This window comes from Bubalus kerabau, chromosome 8 (genome assembly GCF_029407905.1).
Source record: "Bubalus kerabau isolate K-KA32 ecotype Philippines breed swamp buffalo chromosome 8, PCC_UOA_SB_1v2, whole genome shotgun sequence".
Lineage (NCBI taxonomy): Eukaryota > Metazoa > Chordata > Mammalia > Artiodactyla > Bovidae > Bubalus > Bubalus kerabau.
This window is the reverse complement of record NC_073631.1, coordinates 41,740,216-41,767,091: the sequence shown is the minus strand read 5'-3', so window position 1 is coordinate 41,767,091 and position 26,876 is coordinate 41,740,216. Positions and strand designations below refer to the sequence as shown.

The 26,876-nt window shown below is 36.6% G+C and overlaps 3 long non-coding RNA genes across 3 annotated transcripts; 1 reads left to right on the top strand and 2 right to left on the bottom strand.

Moving 5' to 3' along the window:
- Positions 1-1,510: 1,510 nt before the first annotated feature.
- On the bottom strand, positions 1,511-12,637 carry LOC129658530 (uncharacterized). The gene is made up of 3 exons (XR_008717392.1): positions 12,540-12,637; positions 10,549-10,718; positions 1,511-1,849 (listed from the first exon to the last, which is right to left on the bottom strand). It is a non-coding gene; the product is annotated as an uncharacterized LOC129658530 (long non-coding RNA).
- Positions 12,638-12,696: 59 nt separating this feature from the next.
- Positions 12,697-18,734, top strand: LOC129658531 (uncharacterized). The gene is made up of 3 exons (XR_008717393.1): positions 12,697-12,915; positions 15,039-15,172; positions 17,843-18,734. It is a non-coding gene; the product is annotated as an uncharacterized LOC129658531 (long non-coding RNA).
- A 138-nt stretch (positions 18,735-18,872) lies between these two features.
- On the bottom strand, positions 18,873-21,990 carry LOC129658529 (uncharacterized). Its single transcript, XR_008717391.1, has 3 exons — positions 21,884-21,990; positions 20,428-20,495; positions 18,873-19,512 (listed from the first exon to the last, which is right to left on the bottom strand). It is a non-coding gene; the product is annotated as an uncharacterized LOC129658529 (long non-coding RNA).
- Between the last annotated feature and the right edge of the window lie 4,886 nt (positions 21,991-26,876).

Here is a 26,876-nt window from a genome sequence, read left to right as displayed (position 1 = left end):
GGGTCTTTTCAAATGAGTCACTTTTCTCATCAGGTAGCCAAAGTATTGGAGTTTCAGCTTCAGCATTAGTCCTTCCAATGTATATTCAGGACTTTTTTTCCTTTAGGATGGACTGGTTTGATCTCCTTGCAGTCCAAGGGACTCTCAAGAGTCTTCTCCAACACCACAGTTCAAAAACATCAATTCTTCTGTGCTCAGCTTTCTTTATAGACCAGCGCCCACATCCATACATAGCTACTGGAAAAAGCATAGCTTTGCCTAGACGGACCTTTGTTGGCTAGGTAATGTCTCTGCTTTTTAATATGCTGTCTAAGTTGGTCATACCTTTTCTTCCAAGAAGCAAGTGTCTTTTGATTTCATGGCTGCAGTCACCATCTGCAGTGATATTGGAGCCCAAGAAAATAGTCTGTCACTGTTTCCATTGTTTCCCATCTGTTTGCCATTAAGTGATGGGACCAGATGCCATGATCTTCATGTTTTGAATGGAGTTTTAAGGCAACTTTTCACTCTCCTCTTTCACTTTCATCAAGAGGCTCTTTAGTTCTTCTTCACTTTCTACCATAAGTGTGGTGTCATCTGCATATCTGAGGTTATTGGTATTTCTCCCAGCAATCTTGATTCCAACTTGTACTTCATCCAGTCCAGCATTTCACATGATGTACTCTGAATATAAGTTAAATAAGCAGGGTGACAATATACAGCCTTGATGAACTCCTTTTCCTATTTGGAACCAGTCTGTTGTTCCATGTCCAGTCTAACTGTTGCTTCTTGACCTGCATACAGATTTCTCAGGAAGCAGATCAGGTGGTCTGGTATTCCCCATCTCTTTCAGAATTTTCCACAGTTTATTGTGATCCACATAGTCAAAGGCTTTGGCATAGTCAATAAAGCAGAAGTAGATGTTTTTCTGGAACTCTCTTGCTTTTTCAATGATCCAGCAAATGTTGACAATTTGATCTTTGATCCCTCTACCTTTTCTAAATCCAGCTTAAACATCTGGAAATTCATGGTTCACTTAGTGTTGAAGCCTTGTTGGAGAATTTGAGCATTACTTTACTAGCGTGTGAGATGAGAGCAATTGTGTGGTAGTTTGAATATTCTTTGGCATTGTCTTTCTTTGGGATTGGAATGAAAACTTTTTCCAGTCCTGTGGCCACCGCTGAGTTTTCCAAATTTGCTGGCATATTGAGTGCAGCACTTTCACTGCATCATCTTTTAGGATTTGAAATAGCTCCACTGGAATTCCATCACCTCCACTAGCTTTGTTCATAGTGATGCTTCCTAAGGCCCACTTAACTTCACATTCCAGGATGTCTGCCTATAGGTGAGTGATCACACCATCGTGTTTATCTGGGTCGTGAAGATCTTTTTTGTATTGTTCTTCTGTGTATTGTTGCCACCTCTTTTTAATATCTTCTGCTTCTCTTAGGTCCATACCATTTCTGTCTTTTATTGTGCCCATCTTTACATGAAATTTTCCCTTGGTATCTGTAATTTTCTTGAAGAGATGTCTAGTCTTTCCCATTTTATTCTTTTCCTGTATTTCTTTGCATTGATCACTGAGGAAGGCTTTCTTATCTCTCCTTGTTATTCTTTGAAACTCTACATTCAGATGGGTATATCTTTCCTTTTCTCCTTTGCCTTTAGCTTCCTTTCTTTTCTCAGCTATTTGTAAGGCCTCCTCAGACAACCATTTTGCCTTTTTGTATTTCTTTTTCTTGAGGATGGTCATATTCCAGTAGGAAAAGGAATAGGTCAAAATACCATTAAACATCCTACAGTATACAGGACTGTCTTACAGCAACAAATTATTAGCCCAAAATGTCAAGAGTGCCAAAGTTGAGAAATTCTGGAATAGAATAAAAAGTTGCAAAATGCCAAAAGCTTATTCTTGGTTTATATTTGAAGAGAAAAGAAATTTGAACTATCAAAGATAGTTGTGATAAAATTATCAATAAAGCTTGCTTCCAATGGTTGATGCAGTTATACCAATAAAATACGAACAAGGCCTATGTTTTTATTAAAATAATGCACATGACAGAGAAGGCTTTATTTCAGAAGTGCATGGCTGATTCAACAAAATCAAATCTGGCAATATTTAATATCAAAAATAATGGAGAAAAACTACATTTCAACATATCCCAAATAGTATTCAAAAAATTTAATATTTAATCCATATAAAAAATTATAATCCTATTCTAGTGAATGAAAGAAACTTTCTTAACTTGGTAAAAAGTATACATTAAAAATTTTAATATCTTATTCAATAGTGAACTACTAGAGTTACTTCTAATAGAATTAGGAAAAAGAAAAGCATGACATACATCACCATGTTGGATTATTCTCTATATTATAATAACATAAGAAAAGATATAATAATTTTTCAAATGGAATAGAGAAAGTAATCATTATATATTTTGAATGCTTAGAGAATTCAATAAAAATGAAAAATATTCAAATTACTGAAAATATAGAAAATTTTCTTAAAGCAAGATTAAAAAATAATTTAATACCAGAAATAATCAACTAGTCATCAAATTAAAACTGTTATTCTATTCACTCTAGTAATAATGATAATAAGCTTAAAATAGAGTCTACTTTGGCTTTTGGCTACCCACTGTCTCTTCCTCCTTTTCTGTACAGCAGACTCCTCATTCTATTGTGGGGATCTCGAGATGCCCATTACATGCTACTGTGTGGGTCCCCAGCTGGCCATCTGCTTTGTCTGAATCCATTATTTTTCTTTGCTTGTTTTTACCCTATAAAGGTTCAGTTGACTTGAAACGGTTTGTTAGAGTAGTTTTATTGCCCTCAACCAAAGAACTAAAAAACTAAGTATAAAGGACCAAAAGAAAGAAAAGTTCAATCACAAAAGAAAAGAACACATGAGCAATTAGGTGTGGGTTGCTCCTGGATAGAGAAACTCAATCAGTAAAGATTTAAGTTTTCTTCCAAAGTAATTATTATAATTCTCCGTAATTCTGATTCCACTGTAAGGGTGTGACTCAATTAATTTATTTGAAAAACAAGAAAATAGGACAACTTTACAACTATAGTTCAGTGGATCATCCCATCAGTTAAAAAAAAAAGAACAAATAAGCTCTGTTTGTTGTAGGAAGGAATAAGAATAAACACACGCATGAACAAACATAAAAGAAATTCTGTCAATAACTTCATAAATGATAAAATTCAAATTGAAGATTAGTAAAAAGTTATTCAAACAAGTTATATACCCCCCCCCTATTATAAACACACACTCACAGGCTCCAGTTTAATTAAAGGTGTAAATTTAAAGTATAGAACCATAAAAATTTAAGAAACATTTAAGAGACTATTTTCATCATCTTGGTGTAGAGAGGGTCTAAGTTTAGAAAAAAAGAAGCTTTGAACAAACACCATAAAGAAAAGAACAGATATATTTGTTTACATAAAACATAATAACAAAAGTTACTACACAGCAAAAGTCACCATAAACGAAGATTGGGAATTCATTTGACAAGTGAATATGTACTTTTCCTTATTAGTAATCCAAGAACTGCAATTTTAAACAGCTAGTCAAATTGAAAATGATCGAAAGACCTATTGAGAAGGAGGCTCCAAACACTGGATAGAGATAAGTATATTTCTGATGGGCAATTTGGTAAAGGACCTTAAATTATAGTGAAGTGAAAGTCAATCAGCCACGTCCAACTCTTTGTGACCCCATGGGCTATACAGCCCATGGAATTCTCCAGTCCAGAATACTGGAGTGGGTAGCCTTACCCTTCTCCAAGAGAACTTCCAAATCCAGGGATTGAACCCAGGTCTCCTGCATTGCAGGCGGATTAAGTGCACAGCAGTTTTGACTCACCAAATTTAATTCTAGGAATTTATTAAATAGAAATATTTTGACAAGCACAAAAAATATGATATATGTTTGATCCTTTGAGCATAGTAATAATAACTTGGAAACACCCTGATTGATCAACAATGGTGGATTATTCACACACACACACACACAAAATAAGCAAAACCATGCAGGGAAATATTTATTATACAGTCATTAAATATTCTGAATTATGACAAAGTAATAAACAGATGTTCATAAGACATCAAGTAATATAAAGCAGGTTACTATATTCAGTTTGTGTCTACACTATGGAGTATAATCCCAAAATATTAAGACAAAGTCTGGAAAAATATACATCTAATAATTAGAATGATCTCAAACTACCGCACAATTGCACTCATCTCACACGCTAGTAAAGTAATGCTCAAAATTTTCCAAGCCAGGCTTCAGCAATATGTGAACCGTGAACTTCCTGATGTTCAAGCTGGTTTTAGAAAAAGCAGAGGAACCAGAGATCAAATTGCCAACATCCGCTGGATCATGGAAAAAGCAAGAGAGTTTCAGAAAAACATCTATTTCTGCTTTATTGACTATGCCAAAGCCTTTGACTGTGTGGATCACAATAAACTGTGGAAAATTCTGAAAGAGATGGGAATACCAGACCACCTGATCTGCCTCTTGAGAAATCTGTATGCAGGTCAGGAAGCAATAGTTAGAACTGGACATGGAACAACAGACTGGTTCCAAATAGGAAAAGGAGTACATCAAGGCTGTATATTGTCACCCTGTTTATTTAAATTATATGCAGAGTACATCATGAGAAACGCTGGACTGGAAGAAACACAAGCTGGAATCAAGATTGCCAGGAGAAATATCAATAACCTCAGATATGCAGATGACACCACCCTTATGGCAGAAAGTGAAGAGGAACTCAAAAGCCTCTTGATGAAAGTGAAAGTGGAGAGTGAAAAAGTTGGCTAAAGCTCAGCATTCAGAAAACGAAGATCATGGCATCTGGTCCCACCACTTCATGGGAAATAGATGGGGAAACAGTGGAAACAGTGTCAGACTTGATTTTTCTGGGCTCCAAAATCACTGCAGATGGTGACTGTAGCCATGAAATTAAAAGACGCTTACTCCTTGGAAGGAAAGTTATGACCAACCTAGATAGCATATTCAAAAGCAGAGACATTACTTTGCCAACAAAGGTTCGTCTAGTCAAGGCTATGGTTTTTCCTGTGGTCATGTATAGATGTGAGAGTTAGACTGTGAAGAAAGCTGAGCGCCGAAGAATTGATTTCTTTTGAACTGTGGTGTTGGAGAAGACTCTTGCAAGTCCCTTGCACTGCAAGGAGATCCAACCAGTCCATTCTGAAGGACATCAGCCCTGGGATTTCTTTGGAAGGAATGATGCTAAAGCTGAAACTCCAGTACTTTGGCCACCTCATGGGAAGAGTTGACTCATTGGAAAAGACTCTGATGCTGGGAGGGATTGGGGGCAGGAGGAGAAGGGGATGACAGAGGATGAGATGGCTGGATGGCATCACTGACTCGATGGACATGAGTCTGAGTGAACTCCGGGAGTTGGTGATGGACAGGGAGGCCTGGCGTGCTGCGATTCATGGGGTCGAAAAGAGTCGGACACAACTGAGCGACTGATTTGATCTGATCTGATCTTATGGAAGATATGGAGAAGGTAATGGCACCCCACTCCAGCACTCTTGCCTGGAAAATCCCATGGACAGAGGAGCCTGGTGGCCTGCAGTCCATGGGGTTGCGAAGAGTCGGACACGGTTGAGCGACTTCCCTTTCACTTTTCACTTTCCTGAATTGGAGAAGGAAATGGCAACCCACTCCAGTATTCTTGCCTGGAGAATCCCAGGGACAGTGGAGCCTGTTGGGCTGCTGTCTATGGGGTCGCACAGAGTCGGACACGACTGAAGCAACTTAGCAGCAGCGTGGAAGATAAAAAATTTTAGATTTTTACCTCATATATATTTGTACTGCTTGAAGTTTTCACACAGATCAAATATTATTTTTATAATTGCAAAACATTAACATAAGATCAAATTTGAAAGAAAAGTTGGAGCAGAAATAAGTCATACATTTGGACTCAGTAATCTCACTTATTCTAGTTAATCCAAAGAAAATAGTTCAAAATAAGAAAAATCTACAGAACTAATTTATTTATAAACTATAAGTTATTAATTATAACTGTTAAATATTAAAAATAGCAAATGTGTACAACAATAAGAGAATATGCTATTTGATGTGAAATTGTGCATCCATTAAAAAGTAATTATGAACCTTTATAGGAACTTGACAGAGCATATTTAACAAAAATAACAAGTGAAAAAGCAAGATCTAAATTTTATATGTTTAATAAATATCCAAGTGTGTGCAATAGAAAATAGATTTAAATGGGCATTAAGTTTGATAGTATGTATGTATGTTTAAATTTTAAACTCTTAGCAATATTATTTAATTTTATTTCATGAAAATACTTAAAAATAAGTATGCTTTGTTTCTTTCCATTAAGTCTTCTTGGCTGTTTTAGTCAACTCCAGGAGGCAATCAATTTGTTTTGCCATTGATTCTTCACTGCTATTTCATATCATTTATCACAGTTTACTGGTTTTCAATCCTTTCAAATTTAATCATATATTCGTAAGTTCTATTTTTTCCCATTTTACTCACTAAATTCTAAGGAACATGAGGGCAACTATCCCATGTTTATTTATACTGTTTTCTAGTAAATATATTGTAAAGGTTCCACATTTACCCCTAAATTTTATTAACCTTTCAGAAAATAAAAGCTGCCCAGATATGAGAAATAGATCTATAAAAAAGATAAAGGGGGAGAGGACAACAGACAACACTTACACGGTCCTTCTTGGGTGCCAGGCACTGTTATAGCTCTTTACAAACATTAGCTCCTTCAATCCAGATTGTTCACCGTCGGAGCCACCAGGGAAGCTCAGTGAATCTATGAAGTAGGTACTGTTGACAAACTATTTTATAGATAAAGCTAAATGATAAAAAGTTAAGGACTACATACGTCCTGGATATGAACTTAGGCAGTCTGGACATACTGGCTGCAGAGTCTGCAATGCTTTGCCACTAGTGTTATCTAACATGACTCTTTGGTACTGTTATTAAATATGTCAACCAGCCAGTGGAGGACAGGGAAGACTGGCATGCTGCAGTTCATGGGGTCACAGAGTTGGACATGACTGAGAGACTGAACAACAAAATCAACTAATATCATGTGATATGCACTTTGAATAATTCATTTACAGAAAACTGTTGAATATACACATATGTGGTGCACATAGTATTGTCAATTGGAGGTTTTGGAGGTTTTTTGAGCATTTTATGTACTTACAGGAGTTGGTCTCAAGGAACCCACTAAAATCTATCTAAACTTTATCTTTGGTCTAATTAATAAAAAGTTCCTGGTAGGGGATTTGAGGGGAGAATGTATACATGTATACATATGGATGAGTCCCTTCGCTGTTCACCAGAAACTATCACAACATTTAAATCAGCTATATGCCAATACAAAACAATGTCTTTAAAAAGTTCTCTCTGAAGAACTTTCTGATAACATTCCTTTTCTCTAATTCTAAGGTGTCATTTAAAATTAAGAAATGAAGTTGCATATATTTAACTTACACAGAATCTAGACTATTTAAAAAGTTAATCTGTCCTCACTGGTTTTTTGAGACAGAGTAAATAATAGTAGTAAAATTTGTTGTTGTTGTTGTTCAGTCCTTCAGTCTTTGCCTTGTCCTTCACCATCTCCCAGAGTTTGTCAAACTCATGTCCATCGAGTCGGTGATGCTATCCAACCATCTCGTCCTCTGTTGTCTCCTGCCTTCAATCTTTCCCAGCATCAGGGTCTTTACCAATAAGTTGGCTCTTTGCATCAGATGGCCAAAATATTGGAGCTTCAACTTCAACATCAGTCCTTCCAATGAATATTAAGAGTTGATTTCCTTTAGGATTGACTAGTTTGATCTCCTTGCAGTCCAAGGGACTCTCAAGAGTCTTCTCCAACATCACAGTTCAAAAGTTTCAATTCTTTGGCACGCAGCCTTCTTTATTGTCCAACTCTCACATCTATACATGACTACTGAAAAAACATAGCTTTGATAGATGGACCTTTGTCAGCAAAGTGATGTGTCTGCTTTTTAATACACTGTCTAGGTTTCTCATAGCTTTTCTTTGAAGAAGCAAATTAAAAGTGTCTTTTAATTTCATGGCTGCAGTCACCATCTGCAGTGATTTTGGAGCCCAAGAAAATAAACTCGGTATTTACATTGTAAAATATGGTTCCTCAAAATTTTCCCAAAATTATCTTGATTGCTGGCAGTGGAATAGGACTTTCCATTATATAGAAAGGAACAGTCATGTATTCTACTTAAAGCCAATGGCTTGAAAGATTTGGTCAAAAAATGTTGTAAGCTCATTTGCAATGCAATGCTAAATGTATTTGCAGGAAAACAAAATGATTATGTTTAGTAGGTAGGGTCTTCCACGTGTTAAAAATGTGTTCTTCATTGGTATTTCCTAAGTTCTTGGTGAACTGTGAATTTTACAGATTAACCTTTCACCTGCTATCAATGCCATACAAAGTCAAGATATTTAAACTGTAAAAATGATTAAATTATACACCTTAGAGAGAATGCTTTACAAACATATTCATAAATTTATAGTTCTATTTTTCTCCCATTTCAAAATGGACTATTGATAGCTATACTTACTTAGGATGGTCCTATCTCATCTAATGTTATTGTTTTGGGTACATTTGACAATAAGGTACATAGTTATCGTTTTTATAGACTTGGCAATGGTACTGTGAGACATTAACAATTAAAAAAAGCAAAATACTTAAAAATTCATACCTCTTTTATGTCAAGCAAAAGGATAATAATGCTCTACAGTTTTGTGATATATGGCAATTTTTGTTTTTTCTTATTTTTAAGTGTCCCATGGCTTTAATAGAGAGTGGATCATACTCCTCAAACCATGAATGTAAAACAAGATAATATATGCAAAATCACCATGGAAAGTGTAAACTAGGTATTCTTCTTCATCATTCTTACATCTTTTTTTTAATTATTATATTATATCTCCCTCTCCCTATTCTTCCTCCTAAGTATCAAAATGCCCTCCCTTCATTCCACACAGGGTAGATTTCTGACTAGTTATTAATCAATGAAGCCATTATATAGAGTATGGTCAGGAAACTGACCATATGTCATATTCCAAAATTTTAATTTGCTATGTTTAAGCAATGGGAAGAGATGATGGCACCATAGTGCCATTTTAAAAATCCAACATTTCTAGTTAAAGTGTCTGTGATTTGATACTTCCTTGTGGGTCTTTAAATTCCTATCTCCACCTCCCTCCAATAGATCCTAGTTAGATTCACAGTAGGAAACACCAGGTGAAATTAAACACATGAACTCTGGAATCAGTGGAGTCAGACAGAACTGGGCCCCCATTCCTAGTTTGTTATGTTGTGTTTGTGGATTTACCACTGAACTCACCAGTGAACTACATAATTTTTCTCAATATCAGTGTCCATAGCTGTCTAGTGAGCACAGAAATGAAACCTCTTAAATTGTTATAAAGCTTAATATACAACCTACTACATTTAGTAAACTCTCTATGCATGAGATTTAGTACATTTTCCTATAACAATTAAGGTCAACTTGTATTTGGAGAGCTATTTATTTTTAAGTGTTTTTTAATGGTACCATGTCATGTACAAAAATATTGTCTTGCTATGGAGTACACTTGAAAACTAGTAAAATATTGTCAGTCAGACTTAATTTGAGAAGAGTGGGGAGGGAGAGAAACTAGGGTGAAGAAGAGGAACAGGGGAGGAAGAAAAAGATGGATTGCCTTGGGGGGAGGGGAGATAAAGGATAAAGAGTGGACACAACAGTCAGGTGAGTGCAAAGGGTAAAGAAAATTAGGCCAACAAATACACTCTGAATGGTGGTTTTGTAAGTAAAATATCAAGATTTGGTTATCACAGTGCCATCAAGCACAGAATGACACACAGGCCTCACTTGACAGGGGAGTTCAGGACCATCAAATGACACTGAAAGCTGAAGCTGAAAAAGAAGCCATCATTTTCATCCATGGCTGAAAAATACCATGGTCCCATGACATTCAGAAATCCTATAAAAACATTTTAAAACTCTCTTACTCACCGTTAAAAATGTAGAGAACATAAAAGGAGTGGAAGTATGGTGGATGGATGGTAAAGAATCTGCCTGCAATGCAGAAGACCTGGGTTTGATTCCTGGGTCAGAAAGATCCCCTGGAGAAGGGAATGGCAATTCACTCCAGTATTCATGCCTGGAGAATCCCCATGGACAGAGGAGTCTGGAGGGCTACAGTCCATGGGGTCACAAAGAGTCAGACATGAACGAGCAACTAACACACACACATGTAATAGGAGCTGTAAACTCTTTGCCTCTTTGTCTTAACAGGAGTGGCCAAATTATATGTAAACCAAATATTCTAAAAAGTTCAAAGTGATATGGTATTTGTTTGAGAATTAGATGTATCTTACAGACTAATTTGGATTCTTGATGTTTAGTTTCCTCTTTCATTCTGCTTACAACCCAGATGATAACTGAAAAGAGATATAAGAAATGTTTACAGTTTAGTTTATCCTCTCGTGTTCTTCATTAACTTACTGTGGGTGTTCTTTTAAAAGGCCAAGGTTCACGGTTCTGTTTTTTAATTGCAATTCACTCTTTCCCACTTCTTCCAGGAGCTTCAGCTTTATCATTGTTGTGAGATTTACAGCACTTCCTTCCATCGTCAGCTTGCTAATAGGCAGTGGTTGAACTCCCTGGAGTCTGAACTAGGAAATATGAGCAGTATGTAATTGCTATGGCTGGAATCGCATTCCACTTCAGAAGCTTCTTAACAACATTCTCAGATGTGTGAATATACATTAGTGACCCAAGGGGATTACTCCCTGGCACCAAGTTTACCTTTATGAGGGGCCTGGATGATGAGACCTTCCCTCCCATAAGCAGAAGGTAGGGAGAGGCAAAGGGCTCTGATGAATTCAGAAGAAAATGCGTGGGAAAAGAGAAAGCTTTTAAAAGACAGAAATTCAAAAGAAAAACTATAAAATTTTGCCTTGGGGTATGTAAGTTTAGTATTTATATTGAGTAAATAGCCAACATGTTTATCAAAACATCCAAGGGCAATAAGGCTAAGTAACATGACTTGATCTTCCTGTGTCTGTTTATGTGGATGGTAATTGACAGTAACCAACACTGAACTTTCACTTCCTGTTCACTGTAACTAGGACAGACAATACTGGGAGGATGATTCAGTTGCTCCAGCAGTAACTGCCCTTTGAAGAAAAAGCTTCCTGATTTCACCATGTCTCTTTTTAAATATTTCTGCTCTTCCTGCCCACCCCCAACACCTCTTTAGCTTCTCTTTTTGCAACATCTCTAACCACTGTCCCCTAGAGGCCATAGCTATCAGAAAGGCTATCCTTCAGTTTTTAGAGCAAAGATTTTTTTTTTTTGCATGGATGTGCCTATTTCACAGAAGAGGGTCACAGGTTTTCTTGCAAAAACAATGACTGCATTATCACATATGCACAATCATTGTGAAAGTCTACTGTATACTCAAGTAATATGTACAGTAAAAGGATAAGCAAAGAGAAAAGTATGGGGTTAAATTGAAAAAACCCATGATATCAGCAAAGTGAGGAAAGAGTTCATTCAAAATATCAGACTCTGGAAAGTATCTAGCCACATTGTATAGCCTTTTACAACTCCTAGTAGAAATCTTTGGTTCTAGTAATAAATACACTATTTAGTACAACAAATACAGGATTTAATAACATATGGTTTAAAATTATAAATTTTGAGTGTATATATGAATGAGTGAATGAGTAAGGATAATTTAATTAGAATTAGAAGTTTCCTAGGCCTAAAATAATGGCTCATCTAGTTCACGAACATTCGGGTATTCAGATTTCATCCATTAGAGTGTGTTTCACAACCCTGGCTATACATTAGAATCACCTAGGGAGCTTTTAAAAAATGCTGCCTGAGTCCCACCTCCAGAAATGCTGATTTAATTGGTCTGTGGTGGGCCTAGGCATGGGTATTTATTGAAAACTCCCCAGGTGATTCTAATATGCAGCCATGGTTAAGAATCACACCATTAGAGCCTCGTAGGTAGGCTTTCGGAATAACTTGCAGATTATAGGAATGAATATCTCTCACTGATCTCTTAGGGTAAGGAAGCTGTGGAAGAGATAGAGAAAGAGGGAAGGACGTGGAAAAGGAAAAAGAAAGAAAGAGAAAGGAAGGAAGAAAGGGAATAAGAAAAGTAAATTCTGGCTATTCCACATTAATATTGAGTTCTTACCAGATATCTGTTAAATATTGACCCTATAATAATGAATATAAACAGACTATTGTGGAGCTTATAGGCTATTGACAGAAAACAGACATAAGTAAAACAGAAATGCCTATAAAATTATAAACAAAACCTTGAAACAAAAGATACATAGTGCTATAGGAAAGAGTTTTTCTCTACTGTTTGGGAGGCAGGGGTTTCTCAATGAAGTGATTTTGAACTGAGATCCTAGTCACAAGAAAAGATGAGAGAATGAAGTGATGTAAGACAGAGGGAGGGGCTTCCCTGGTACCTCAGCTGGTAAAGAATCCCTCTGCAATTCAGGAGACCCTGGTTCAATTCCTGGGTCAGGAAGATCCTCTGGAGAAGGGATAGGCTACCCAATCAAGTATTCTTGGGCTTCCCTGGTAGCTCAAATGGTAAAGAATCTGCCTTCAATGAGGGAGACCTGGGATCAATCCCTAGGTTGGGAAGATCCCCTGGAGGAGGGCATGGCAACCCACTCTAGTATTCTTGCCTGGAGAATCCCCAAGGACAGAGGAGCTTGGTGGGCTACAGTCCATGGGGTTGCAAACAGTCGGACATGACTGAGCAACTAAGCACAGCAAGACAGAGGGGACTGCATGTGCAAAGGCTCTGAGTCTCCACTCTTTACTGTAAGGAAACAGGTAAGCTTCCTCTATAGAGAGTTTCAGTCTCTCCACTGGAGGATACAGAACTTTATTCATCCTTACATCCATGGCAAAGCTTGGTAGAATATCTTTCACATAGTAGATTACCCTAATAACTGAAGTAAGGAGTCCATATCTAGGAATGATTTCCCAGAAGTTGTTAATTTCACCAATTCTTACTCTCACATCTCAGGACAATGGGAAGCACAAGACGAAAATAAAAAGAACAGTTGTAATCAACTTTCCAGGAGTGCTCACAACCACATATAAACTTTCAAACAAGGTTCAGTCACAGTTTAGTTCAAACCAATACATTTGTAAGTGAGTTTCTTTTGCTACAGCCAGTGCTCATTCTGTATATGCCAAGTCCCTGATTTTAGTGTTTCCCTGATTTTATAGTTCCTATAGTTTCAAGGTCCTAAAACTGTTAAGCTTTTTATTTTTTATCATGCAGAAGTTAACTATGGAACCTACTTTAAAATTGAAAATGTAGAATCGCATATCAAAATATATTTTAAATATTCTCTAATACTCTTGCTTTCTGAAATATTTTAGGCAAATGAAAAAAGCATTATGTGCTAAGGTATGCATATGCTAAGGTATAGCATCTAGTCCCATCACTTCATGGCAAATAGATGGGGAAAAGTAGAAGGAGTGATATAATTTCTTTCCTTGGGCTCCAAAATTGCTGTGGATGATGACTACAGACGTGAAATTAAAAGACACTTGTTCCTTGGAAAGAAAGCTATGACAAATGTAGACAACATATTAAAAAGCAAAGACAGTATTTTTTGACAAAGGTCCATGTAGTCAAAGCTATCATTTTTCCAGTAGTCATGAACAGTTATGAGAGTTGGACCATTAAGAATGTAGAGCACTGAAGAATTGATGCTTTTGAATTGTGGTGCTGGAGAAGACTCTTGAAAGCCCCTTGGACTGCAAGGAGATAAAACCAGTCAATCCTAAAGGAAATCAACTCTGAATATTTCCTGGAAGGACTGATGCTGAAACTGATGCTCTAATATTTTGGCCATCTGATGCAAAGAGCTGATTCATTGGAAAAGACCCTGATGCTTGGGAAAGACTGAAGGCCAAAGAAGAGGGTGGCAGAGGATGAGATGATTAGATAACGTCACTGACTCAATGGACATGAATTTGAGCATAGTATAGTGAAGAACGGGGATGCCTGGTGAGTTGCAGTTCCTGGGGTTGCAAAGAGTAGGCAGGACACAACTTAGTGACTGAACAACAACAAAAATACATAAACTAATAGAAAATAAAACAGAAACTTCTAGTATATTCATTATTAAGAATATAGAATATTTTTGTAGAATATAGGATAGGCATTTCTGAGTTATGAGTAATACTCAAGTATGTTGTCTATCAATCAAAAAGAGGAAAGGAAAGGAAAGAATGGGAAAAAATAGATATTTGTAGGATACAAGAAAAGTATGTTTTTATGTATATTCAAATACATGTGGAATTTTATGAAAACGTGATATATGTATTTGGGTATAATTCTGCTGCTCATATTCTTCTACTCTGAAATAAACTAAATTCTATGGCTCTAGGTGAGAAGGTACTGGAACAAGTTTTCAGGAATTGAACCTGTTCTGCCACCATTACCTTGGGAAATTAATTTCATGTAGGTTTCAACGTGAAAAAATGACATAATAATAATACCTACTACAAAGTGTTGTTCAGAAAACCAAATTCTGTTTCAAATAGAGAAGTTAGCAGAGCACCTGAATCAATAGTGGCCCAAGCATCTAAAACTTATATAAGAATATTCTGCAGTGTAAGGAATTATTATTTGCTTTTAGTTGTCATAACTATATTATGCTTATGTTTTTGTTTAAAGAGTATGTGTCTTTTAGAAATTTATTGATATACATATAGATGAAATAATATAATGTCTCAGATTCACATGAAAATAATCTGGAGGGATGCAGTAGATAAGATAATTAGATATATTACTGAAATTAGAATATACATACATGGGTTTCATTTTACTATTCCATTCATTTGTGTATGAATTTCAAAAAATTCATAATACAAAAATAGCCAATAAGATTAATTGATTGAACTACAGTTTCTTGTGCTTTAATTCTTATTTCTAGAATCTGGAAAGCCCAGCTCTCAAGTAGGCAGCTGCCTTGCCTGTATGTCCACAGCATCAGTGACTGCCAAGATGTCCAAAGTTTCCTGAAAAGTGAAGAAAACGCTTGATTCTGGACCGCCCTCCTAATAGCAAGTAGGTTTATTCCCCCTCCCTGTCCATATGTACATACGAATAAAGGGAAACTGTATGCAAATAGCATATATTATATAAGAATGAACTGATTTTTCAGTAAATATGAGTAAGAACAATACTTTTTTGAGGCTCAAAGACTCAAAAGCCTAGTGGATTTACTGTAGAGTTGTATGTATAGTTGTATAAACTCTGTATAGTTGGATGAAGCAAATCTATATATGATAAGATAGGAAGGAAGAAGGCAATTTCAGGATAAAGTTATATCAGAGTGAAGAAAATATGCTAAATGTTGGCCCTATGACAAATTTTCCATGACTATAAAAATGTGAATACTTTTCCAAACTTTTGCAAGCCCACCCTTATGGAAAACCTTTCTAAGTAACAAGATATACTCTATGAGTATCAGAGGGAAAATGCAAATATGACATTGAACTTCATTTAGCCTAACTAAATCCCACATAATTGATAGAAGGCAGTTTTCAAGAAATCTCAAAGTAAATAAATTTATCTCAAGATAAAAAAGTATACATGCATTTGTTCCACTTAAATCTAATTTTGGCAGCCTTCCTTGTTGGTTAGATTTTCATTATAATTATCAGAAAAAGATTGCTCTTAATCTTAGTAATTATTTTGCATTTAATTCATTGTTAGATCATTGTTGTGATGAAGGCAAATGTTAGACTCCAAATGAATTTTTATGATAAGGAGGTATTGTACTTCAGAGTAATGTTGTAAAGTGACTTTGGTAACGGATGTGCTTTAATTAGACCTACTCTTACAAATGTCTTAAAGAAGCCTAGATTTGTTTGGTTTTATCCTTTAAAAATATATGACTTACTGACATCTAGATACTGGTAATTAAATATAGACCAAGTGTAAACATGAGAAGCCATAAATCATAGTATCTTTTCAAAACTAGCTTACTTAGCGTACTATGTAGGCATTTCAGAAAACCTGAAGTACCTTAAACTTGCTTAAAAAAAGCAAATAACACCCTGCTTATTGCCTTTGAATTTTATTGTTTTTATTGTGTGGTGATTAAGAAAAGCAATGGAGACAAAATTCTGATTCATGAAAACTGAGGGGAAAAAGCCCTCTGGTTTAACCTCAGAATAACTTGTTCTGACTTATCATCTAATCCTGATGATCAGACTATTGAAAAGGAGTCACCTTCTGTTAAAAAGGAAAAGGTTATGCTGAACAATGTCACCTTTTAAAATAAATAACATTACAGAGTATGTGCTTTCAGCTGAATTTATTAATATGCATGAACAGAATTAATGGCATTTTCCTACTTTAACGATTATTTGTGTATGGTTTGATTTATGTGCAAAGGATACATTTAGAAACCACACAGGTTATCACTTTTTTTAACCTTACATTCTTAAGTTTATGGCAAAAATTTAGCATCCACAAGTATTTTCCTCTAATTTTAAGCTTATGCTAACGATATATGAAAGGAAGTAAAATATGTCCAGATTAAGTCTCCAAAAGAAAATGCTTCAGGTTTTACAGATTGGGGATACATTTGCTTTTTTTTTTTTGAAATGTACAAAAAGCCCTCCTTAGCTCACATGGAATTATTATAGGATGTTACTGACCATTGGTGATAACCCTTGACTTTTGTCGTGCTGTCGAGTGGTAGGCTGAAAAAACAAATAGATTGTGATACGATTGCCCACTTTTCAGCTGGATTTAGACAGTATTAGTGTTAGGTTACATTGCATTCATCATGATGACATAAATACGAATGATGTAGTATAGGAAAAGACACTTGACCCAAACTTTTGAACTAAGAGTTACTCTCTTTCGCCTGGGTGCTTCTTGATCCATGCTCTAAATAACAGATCAACCTTTCAGTTTGCCTGACATGCTAATCAAACCTGAGCATACAAGTGCATCAAATGTCTCAAACTACATTTCAAACTCTTTGTATTCTTACATTTTAAATTGTATTTTATCTTGTATTTCATTAACTTACATTTTTTTTTCCTTTGTGTACATATCTCCTGATATGAATTGGTATTTGGGAGTAGCCCCTGAAATCAAAGTATGTTCTTATAATAGAAGGAAAAATTGGCCAAAATGTATTTAGCATTTGTCATAAGCATTATTTTAAAGGATGGGGAAAGAGAGAGGGAGATGTAATACAATAAAAGAGACAAAAATTATGACATAGCATTTAGGTCCATATGAGTCTTAAAGGAAATACATTACCACTGATGTGAGGCAAAATGTTATTGCTCTTTGCTTTTTCTAATAGGTGAAGTTTGTTTTCTAAGTTTTATGAAGCTCTCAATACAGGAAGGAAAATATGTAATATATTCTTGATGTTTTAAAGCTAAGATTTAGGAATAGTATTTTTAAGGAAATTTTGCAAAGGAATTGAACAGACATATCATAAGAACTATGTAAGCCTATGATCACTAGATTATACAAGCAGACAGAAATTTTAAGGTGTAAGTTTAATCATCATCATTATAGCCCACAGGATTATTGCACAGTTTTGCAATATAATTAGCATAAGTATTTTAGTGCTAAATCAATGTGACAGAAAAATATGTTTAATAGATATGAACTCTATGAGGTTACTAATGGTATGATTATTGATCAGAGGTTATTCGTTTGTTTCATTTTAAACCTATAATTCTTTCTCCTTATCCCTCCAAGGTTTCCCCATCTATTTCCCATGAAGTGATGGGACCAGATGCCATGATGGTGACTGCAGCCATGAAATTAAAAGATGCTTACTCCTTGGAAGGAAAGTTATGACCAACCTAGATAGCATATTCAAAAGCAGAGACATTACTTTGCCAACAAAGGTCCGTCTAGTCAAGGCTATGATTTTTCAGTGGTCATGTATGGATGTGAGAGTTGGACTGTGAAGAAGGCTGAGCGCCAAAGAATTGATGCTTTTGAACTGTGGTGTTGGAGAAGACTCTTGAGAGTCCCTTGGACTGCAAGGAGATCCAACCAGTCCATTCTGAAGGAGATCAGCCCTGGGATTTCTTTGGAAGGAATGATGCTAAAGCTGAAACTCCAGTACTTTGGCCACCTCATGCGAAGAGTTGACTCATTGGAAAAGACTCTGATGCTGGGAGGGATTGGGGGCAGGAAGAGAAGGGGACGACAGAGGATGAGATGGCTGGATGGCATCACCGACTCGATGGACGTGAGTCTGGGTGAACTCCAGGAGTTGGTGATGGACGGGGAGGCCTGGCATACTGCGATTCATGGGGTCGCAAAGAGTTGGACACGACTGAGCTACTGAACTGAATTGAACTGAATCCCTCCAAGGTGTGAATAATTTTTCAGTTTTGATATCTACTGTGGGTTATAAAGGCAGTAGGTATACCAGTGTTTTTCATAAATCCCAGAATAATTTTTTCATCTACAACCTTGATAATGGTAAGCCCTTTCCTCAGAAAATATGTTTGGTTTTTTTTGTTTGTTTTTTTTTAGTCTAATCCCTAGTGGAGAATAACTCTCTAGAAGGATGAATTTTTTATTAGGGGTCAAAAGATCATAAATAAAATTTAAAATATATTAAATTTAAAACAAAGCAGGGAACCACTTTCTTGCTTTAAACATTTTAAATTTTATTGAAGGAAATTCTCATTTACTACTTAGATATTTTACAAATATAAGTATTATACTACTTATTAACAAAGTAGTATAAGGAGTCATGTAATTCTAATGAAGATATATTATCATTAACATTTCAATGTTGTGAATTCTAGACTAGAATTATAGTGAGTTACATGGTAGCAGTCAAAAGATATGATTGTATCCTAATCCCAGAACCAGAGAGTGTGATCTTCTTTGAAATAAAAAGTCTACTAAAGTAAGGATGTCAAAATTAAATGATTATGCATTTATCGGAATGGGTCCTAAGTCCAGTGATAAGTGTTCTTAGAAGAGACACACAAAGGAAAGACATACAGGGAGAAGGAGAAAAGCCAGGTGAAGATAGAGTCAGAAATCATGGTTCAGCAGCCACAAATGAAGGAATATCAGTGGCATCAGAAGCTGGAAGAGGCATGGAAGGATTGTCCCCTAGAGCCTTTTCAGGGAACTTGGGTCTGCTGATACCTCCGTTTCACACTTCTGACCTCGGAAACTGTGAAAATATACATGCTGTTGTTACAAGCCACCTACTTTATGGTCATGTATTTTGGCTGTAGGTGCTGTGCTGTGTGTGGTCAGTCATGTTCCACTCTTTGCGGTCCCATGGAAAGTAGCCCACCAGGCTCCTCTGTCCTTGGAATTTCCCAGGCAGGAATACCGGAGCAGGATGTCATTTCCTCCTCCAGGTTGTCATTTCTCCAGATCTTCCCAACCTAGGGATCAAACCCGCGTCTCTTAGCAGGTGAGTTCTTTACCACTAGCCACCTGGGAAGCCCAATTTATTTTGGTAGCCCTAGGAAACTAGTATAGTATCCAAGATTACAAATTAAAGAAAACACACCCTTCAGTTGTGACTACAGACAGTTAAATAGGCACAGGCACCACCAAATGCAGAAAGCCAGACACCTAGGAGGTGCTCAATAAATATGTATGCTAAGTGGCATCTAACTTCTGTTTTAATACCACAATTCATGTAATGCAAATCATGTAAAGGACAAAAAGTAAAGCAAAGATTTATCCCATGGGTTTTTAAAATTTCATTAATGTGATAGGGAAGCAAATTTTTAATATTTCTAACGTTAGCATGGAATCATCATGAATCAAAAAGCCTGAATGAGAACCTCACTCCTGTCCTTCCTGAAAATACATTGTGCAATGTGTATCTTTTCCTGAAGGGAAAGTTTCATTTGAAAATATTTGTGATTTATTATACCTTGCTTTTGCCACAAAACCATGAATGAAACAGCACAAGAGATTTAAACTGTTTCTAGGTAATATGAGATGCATACAAGAGAAACAAGTATTAAATATTTCATATATGGTATGAAGCACAGTGAGCTTCCCAGGTGGGACTAGTGGTAAAGAACCCATCTGCCAATGCAGGAAACGTAAGAAGGGTGGGTTCAATCCCTGGGTCAGGAAGATCCCTTGGAGGAGGGCACAGCAACCCACTCTAGTACTCTTGCTGGAGAATCCCATGGACAAAGGGACCTAGCAGGCTATAGTCCATGGGGTTGCAAAGGGTCAGAGTAACTTAGCACACACATGAAGCACAGTAAAAGAGCAACCATGAATCCATTCCCCCCTTCATTTAAGACTTAGAACATTGAGAATAAGGTAATTTTTACCTTGTTGTCTTTCTTGGATTCATAACCCTTCCTCTTCCATCCACTCCACCTGTTTTATCTTTCTTTTGCTTCAGAAAAAAAAAATAAATAAGCCAACTTAATGGCTTAGAACAATGCCCATGTATTATCTCAGAACTTGAGTTTTCTGCCTCATGAAAAGATTTAAGTCACCTGGCATCATTAATAAAAAGCAGCTGTCTCCCTATACAATTAATTGGACCCAAAATGCTAGTTTTCTTAAGACTGTTTCTCAAGTTTTCTGACCCAGCATGCCAAGTGTATACTAAACCGACTGAGAAATAGATACAAGGATCAGATGGAACTTCAGATTTTCTCTTTATTTCCAGTAGAGCTAGATTAGAAAATGAGACTCAACTGCCAAGCAAACTCAGAAGTCATGCTATTCCTTCTGCAACTGAGTTACCACCCAGCCAGAAGGAGCAAATGATAAACAGCAGAGCCGATCAACATAAGTTTACCATGAAGAACAGAAAGCATTAGGAAACACACAGCCTGTGAAAGGAAACTTATCAATTCACCCAGGAGCACAGTCTTTCAACTTCTTAACTTTCCTGAATAGTAGGCTGCTTCTTGCAAGTCCCTGGCTCCTCACTGCCCATCCTCACACTGGTGTCTGCACTAACTGTTGCCTTATCTTAGCCTTCTCGCCTCCAAACAAGTTTACTGTAATGTCACCATCCTCCAGCGCCTCAGCCACCCCACAGGTCCTGTCCCTCAGTGTATTATAAGAAACTTGAGCTAGAGCATTTAGACTCTGAGAGTATGATTGCAGACTGAAAGCCACATTGAAATGTGGGTAAAATATAGTGGCCACAAATGAAGAAGCACTCTCAAATGTCCTTGTAAAGAGAGAAGATATTGAAATATTCATTAATTTGATATATTCCTTAATATTTGATTGCTTTTTATTCCTTAACAGATTGCTAGCACTTTGTTCAAACAGTCACTGTAGCAATTATGTTGTATTATATATATATATTTGGGCTTCCCTGGTGGCTCAGTGGTAAAGAATCTGCCTGCAATGCAGGAGACTCAGGCTCAATCCCCAGGTTGGGAATATACCCTGGAGAAGGAAATGGCAGTCCACTCCAGTATTCTTGCCTGGAAAAATCCCATAGAGGAATCTATGGGGTTGCAGAGGAGTTGAACATGACTTAGCGACTAAACAATGATACATATATTTACATATCTATTACTCTGATTAGATTATGAATATCTCAGAATAAGACATCATTCTTACTCATGTTTTTCTTTATAGTACTCAGTGTTATTGCTGGCTCTATAGGTACTCAAACAGTTTTGAGAAATGAAGATGTATTATGAGCTATGAAACTTTATAAGTGAACTTGAAGAAAAAAGTCTTAGTTACAGTGCTTAAGAAAAGATAATGCCAGTATTGTCAGAACTTTGTATTAAAGCAGTTTGGAGATCTGACCTAGAGAATCTCTTTGATTAAAGAAGATGCCCAGCAGACCCAATTCTGTCATCCAAATGGATATGATCCACATAGGTTTGATTTTGACTGGCCTTTCTGTTGAAGGTAGCCTGATTTGGTGGAGGAAAACCCAACAGCTGAAATCCTCAAGGAATCATATTACTTTGAGTAGGCGGCAATGTTACTGATCAGGATATCAGTTCATTTTAAAATAGTATGTCAGTCAGCAAATGAAAGTACAAAGAGTAGAAAGCACAGGACTCATCTTTTCAATCCAGATGTGGGCCTCTGAGTAAGCCTTAAATCTAATGAGGAAATTGCAGAGCTAATTAGCAATTGGAATAAGCTGAGTTGTAGGGAATGACTAAGAGGATAAGAGAAAACTCTGGATTAGTGGGTTTTCTGGTGTCCAGAGTTCAATCACAAAAACTTCTGTACATAAAAATTTCAATATTAAATAATAGTAAGCATTTTATAAACTAGCCTTGGCCAGGAAGCTTCGTTTTCAGGTGAAAAGCAGGTGTGTATAAATTTGAAAGATACTTTAAAAGATGAGAACAGAATAGAACACTAAAAGCTTTAGAAGAAACATCAATATGTTGAAGCGGTGTAATATTTAGCTCCCTTAAGAAATGGCAATATAAAATTACACTAGTCATCCATTGTTTCATAAATCTGCATTACTGAAAGAGAATTATGTTTTTTCCGTGATCTTAGTTTTACTGTCAACAAGGCAAGATCAAAAATGAGATATATTTGGTGGTTGTTTGTTTCTGAATATATGCCATTTGTGAACTCTTAATTTTCTGCATTCCTCTCAGCGCACAGATATAAGGAACTTTGCTATATTTGGCTATTGATCTCTTAGAGAACCTGTAAATATAATGACATAGACACTTTATTAGCATCTCCTGGGGATCTTCCTCACTTCACCTATTGGGACACAGCCTGATTACTCATATCTACTTCTCTTCCTAGGAATCTAGGAAGCTTACATTTCCAAGATCCCTTCAAATTAAGTTTGGACCAAGTGACTGGCTTCTCCTGCATTGGCTGTGGCCTCTTTGAGGCCTTTGTGTTCATCCTCACTCCACCTATTTCAGTAGTGATCTTGGAGGCCATATGATCAAGAGAGAAGGGTCACAGGGGAAAGAAACTGGGCCCCTGAGTCACCACTTGCTCAGACTATTATCTTTTTTATTATATGAGCAAGAAATAAACCTTCAGTGTGTTAAACCATTGAATTTGGATGGTTATACATTATAATCACATGCATTAATTAACGAGTAATACTTCTAGCCTGAGTTTAATGTCTGCCATTTCACTATAGTAACATCATATTTATGCATCACATAACTTTTGCCTCAGTAACTTTCCCCTTGCCTCTCTCTTTCTCTCCCACCCCCACGTTTTGCTTGAGATATAAACATGAGCCAAACTAGCTAAAACCATTAACCAGTAGTAACTACTATGAATGGTTGAGTTTTGTTTTGTTTTGTTTTTTTAGCATAGCTGAACTGTAAAGAAAATGAAACTTGAAGCTTTCAGAAGGAAATTTGAAGCTTCATTTCATTCCAGTAATGAAGAGGGAATGTCAAGGCAAATGGAAAATTCACTAGTTCCTACTTCAGCAGGAGAATTAGGCCCCAATAAAGAATCCACATCTAGAGAGCTGCAGTTTTATAAAATTGACAGGAGAAAAGGGGTATTGAATCTGAATTAAGTGTAGAGTTGGAAATAAGACTTCGAAATACATCTGGAATTCACAACATTTGTCCACTTAAGACAAAGAAGAGGGCCTAGAAAAAATAATTCTCCTTGTCCCAGGGTCACAACAGGGAAATTTTGCCTATGTCAGGATTTGGGTATTGAAAACAGTCTTTCATACAAAGTAAGAATTCCAAGCTTTTACATAGCGCTGTGCACACGGCATCCTTTGGTGGAGGGTTGGGATTGTGATGAGGGAACCTCACAAATAAAAATTAGTAAGCCACAGTTAGAAAATATCTGCCATAAAGAAGAACCAGGAAATAAGAGGTCTGTCACAACAGACCCTCAGATCTATCTGTCAAAGCAGACGTGCCAGACAACAGCTACTCTGCCACAAACATAAGGAAAATGGCTTCTCCTCACTATTATTGAGAGACATACATCTTTAAAAGGCTATATAACTAGACATTTCTTTTCAGGTATTTATTGTATTACTTTTCCAAGGCTGCTGTAACAAATTGCCACAAACTGGTTGGCTTAAAACTACAGAAATTTGGAGGCTTAGTTTAGGAGTCCAAAATCAAGTTGTCGGCAGGGCCATGATCCCTTGAATGACTGTAGGGGAAAATCCTTTCCTGCCTCTTCTAGTTTCTGGTGGCTCCTAACTATCCCTATCATTCCTTCATTTGTGGTAGCCCAGCTCCAATCTTTGCTCTGACTTCAGAGGACCATATACTCTGCTATCCTCTATATTTCTGTATCTCCAAAGCTCCCTCTCCTTATTAAGAAATGACTCATTGGGTTTAGAGCCCACTTTAATCCAGTATGACCTCATCTTAAATTCATTAATCTGCAAAGGTCTTATTTCCAAATAAGGTCACATTCACAGGTACCTGGGATTAAAGCTTCAACATCTTTTTGGGACACAATTCAACCCATGGCAGATATATACATGCTTGTGATGATTTAAAGAAACAGACATTTCATAATGTGCTATCAAAGATTTGGCAACATTTCTGGAGGAAATTTAGCAGTAATTATTGAGATGTAAAACGTTCATATTTTTGGCACAATAATTTCACTTTGAGAAATGTATTCTCTAGAAAATAGTTGGAAGTATGTAAAAAAAATAAGTACAAAGCTATAAAGGCTTCATTTATGATAAAAATTTAAGTATATATTATTTACATGGTAATAAAGCCTTTATGGGCTTCCCTGGTAGCTCAGTTGGTAAAGAATCTGCCTGCAATGCTGGAGACCCCAGTTTAATTCCTGGGTTGGAAAGATCCCCTGGAGAAGGGATGCGCTACCTACTCCAGTATTCTTGGGCTTCCCTGGTGGCTCAGAAAGTAAAGAATCCACCTGCAATGTGGGAGACCTGGGTTCGATCCCTGGGTTGGGAAGATCCCCTGGAGAAGGGCATGCAACCCGCTCTAGTATTATTGCCTGGAGAATCCCCATGGACAAAGGAGCCTGGTGGGCTACAGTCCATGGGGTCCCAAAGAGTCAGACATGACTGAGTGACTAAGTAGCAGCAGCAAAGCCTTTATATTAAATGATTTTTAATTGATAGTAAAATATCAATAAAATAATGTTAAAATTATGTACCACAGTTTTTTGAGGTATTCATTTGTCAAAATGTATTTTTCTAGATGCCACTTTTTTTTCTTTTTACATATTTATCTTTTTTTTTTTAATTTTCTCTAGTAGTCATATCCATGTGTTACTTTTACAAATCAGGAAAAAAAATAAAACAATGTTATTTCAAAACCCACCTATTCTGTGCTCATTCCAGCTGTAGTGACCTCTCAGTCTGCAGTTATAATAGATTCTATCTGTTCATCTGCTTTTTTTGTCTTTTGTTTTTCTGAATTGTAATCACATCTTTCCTCAAACTCTTTTGATCAGCATTGTTATCGTTTTTCATATCCTACTGAAATAATACTCTACTGGTGTGATCACAGACCTGCTGAGGTAAATAGAAAATGATTTTGAAAAACAGCTATTTAAAAAAATAAGAATGCTACAAAAATCTCTCATCCACACATTTAGCAAGTACACAACACTCTAAAACATGATGAGAAGTTATGCTATTTCACAAATATGGCAGAGAAACATCAATAAAAAGGTAGCAAAGTAACCCTATGAGGAAAAGGAAAAAGAAAGTCATAATAATCCAGAACTCAGAAACTGAACAACTGAGTGGCTAAGATACACTTGGAATATTCACATTATTTCAATGTAACAGAGGATTTTCAATATCGTTGTGTTATCCTTATTTTAATAAAAGGTATATCCTACCAAGCAGACTCTAAAATTCAGAAATGAGCACATGTTTATAATACTTTAAAGCCCAATGTATGTCAAGCTGTGCTGCTGCTGCTGCTAAGTTGCTTTAGTCGTGACCAACCCCATAGACGGCAGCCCACCAGGCTCTCCCGTCCCTGAGATTCTCCAGGCAAGAACACTGGAGTGGGTTGCCATTTCCTTCTTCGATGCATGAAAGTGAAAAGTAAAAGTGAAGTTACTCAGTCGTGTCCGACTCTTAGCAACCCCATGGACTGCAGCCCACCAGGCCCCTCCATCCATGGGATTTTCCAGGCTAGAGTACTAGGGTGGGTTGCCATTGCCTTCTCTAGTATCGAGCTCCATGGAGACTTAATCGGTCCATCCACTCTATTGGTCTGTGATGTAGGAATTTATGATCTCATCAGGAACAACCACTTGACATTTAGAACACTGCAGAAAATGTTAGATTAACTTTGAAAATAACCTTTCAGAATACGAAAATAATATAAAGTGATGAACTGAAAAGACAGAAATTAGACCAGAGATCATAAATTTTATGTTGAAAATTGAGGTCAAGAAAAGCACCAAGAAAAAGTCAGGAGGTAGGGAAACTTGAAGGGAAGAACAAGCTATGGCCCAATAATATCATTGTTGTAAATATGTGTCTTCATGGCATCCAAGGGGATAAGACTGAACTGTTGATATACTTGATATAGCAGTAACAGAGGATTACTGAAACATCTTGGACTCCATTTGACTTCAGTCTTCCTCTAAAATCCTCATGGATGATAAAAGTTTGCAGATGTGTATATATAATATTTTAGTGAACTGAAGTCATATGTGGATGTTGCAGAGATGTGATTGCACAGAGGTGCCACTATTTCTTAATCTGTTATGCACTTATTCTTACATTAGACTTTTTTAGCTGTAAGCAATTATCAGTGGATCTTTGGGAGAAGGCAATGGCACCCCACTCCAGTACTCTTGCCTGGAA